The sequence below is a fragment of the Nilaparvata lugens genome, chromosome 9 (genome assembly GCF_014356525.2).
Source record: "Nilaparvata lugens isolate BPH chromosome 9, ASM1435652v1, whole genome shotgun sequence".
NCBI classification, from domain to species: Eukaryota; Metazoa; Arthropoda; class Insecta; order Hemiptera; family Delphacidae; genus Nilaparvata; species Nilaparvata lugens.
The window spans coordinates 33,790,912-33,792,546 of NC_052512.1; the positions used below are offsets into that span (position 1 = coordinate 33,790,912).

General features: G+C 30.8%; 1 protein-coding gene across 1 annotated transcript in view; it reads left to right on the top strand.

Moving 5' to 3' along the window:
• LOC111052332 (beta-1,4-N-acetylgalactosaminyltransferase bre-4) overlaps positions 1-1,178 on the top strand; it is an 8,845-nt gene extending 7,667 nt beyond the window's left edge. The window contains exon 2 of the mRNA XM_022338978.2: positions 1-1,178. This exon is cut by the window's left edge and continues 2,305 nt beyond it. The gene's annotated coding sequence lies outside the window, so the exon portion shown is untranslated.
• Positions 1,179-1,635: the final 457 nt, after the last annotated feature.

Sequence of the window (1,635 nt, forward strand, 5' to 3'; positions counted from 1 at the left end):
ATTCCTATTTTATAGATATTTCAGACTCAAAATTGAACAAAAACCATGAATTGTGAACATAACCTATTTTTGGACAATTTCTATCTAAATTTGGGAAAGGAACAGTTTTGGGCTAAAAGCCTGTTGTTCCTTTCCAATCATTCATAGTTGATAATGGTATTATATGCATCAATGTTTAAATAAATATAATTCAAGGAATCCTCATCTATTTCAGCACAACCCACCACGATGCCCTCTACAACGAATTTGATAATCTATCTTCTTCTTCTCTTCTTCTTCTTCTCTATACTTATAAAAGGCTAAGTCCCGACAGACTGAAATCACACCACAGCCCAAACTACTGAGTTAAAAAACTTGAAATTTTGCACGGTTGTTTATGGTAGCCTGAAAACATCCACTAAGAAAGGATTTTCAGAAATTTGCCCCCCTGAGGGAGCTGGGGCCCTCCCAAAATTTTGTACTTTTTAACCGCTCATTGCACAGCAAAGTCATGAGGAACTTTTTTGTTCAGCTACGAAAAAAAATTAGATCTATGCAAAAAAATTTTGATCAGGAGCACAGGGGGGTCCAGGAGAGGGCATTTTTCGAAAATTTTGATGTAAAATCACACTACAGCTCAAACTAATTGTCCTACAGACTTGAAACGTTGCACAAATATTCATCAAACATGCTAGACGCGCACTAAGAACGGATTTTGAGATATTTTGCCTCTAAGGGTTCCAAAGGATTAAAAAGGATCCTATTAAGTAAGGTTATGAACATGGTAAGGTGAGTGCCATATGGAAATGAGATAATTTATTGATTGACATGTGATATTCTAACATATGTTGTAATCATTGGAAATAACGAAATAATATGATAGAAATTAAAAAAAGAACATCTGTTCTATTATTGCTTTCTACCTGATTCCACTCAACCTCAATAATATTGTTCTGATAATTGATAAATATGTTTAATAATATTATTATTGATATAATAAAAATATTGTTTTAATAATTAATTATTATCATTAATATAATACCGTAATAGTATTGTTTTGGTAATCAATAAATATTTTTATTTTCACAAACTCTGTATAATTTATAATGGTGAATGTGAAACAGCTGCATCAAAAAAATTATCTCAAAAACATATGTTTAAGAAAACCATAGTTTTGAACTTCGTTTTCCTGATGCATTGTATAAGCCTACACGTGGCATGTATTATTAATTTTTCAGCTAGAACAGTTTTTTGAGACTGCTAAATAAACGTCTACAGTTTTATCAATGCTGTATCAGCAATATGAAAACGCATGCAGTTAATATGTCTTTAAAAAAAGGTGTTGATATCTACATGATAATTATTCTCTATCATTTTTATTTAATTAAAATTTCAAAATTATTCAAGCCTTGATAGAATGATTGACTCACTGTACAGTCAGTCGAAAATTTTAATATTGAAATGAGGGGTATTTTGGCAAGCTGAACAAAAAAGTAAGGTCCTATGCACCTTTTTGATATTATTTCTTCAAATGAAAAATGAGTTTTGTAGGTTGTCAAAACTCCCCCTGAAAGAGAACTATTCATTTTATCCTATCTTTTAGTAAAATAACAATAATTTCTGCATTGAATAACATCTATCTTGCCAACAAGAATC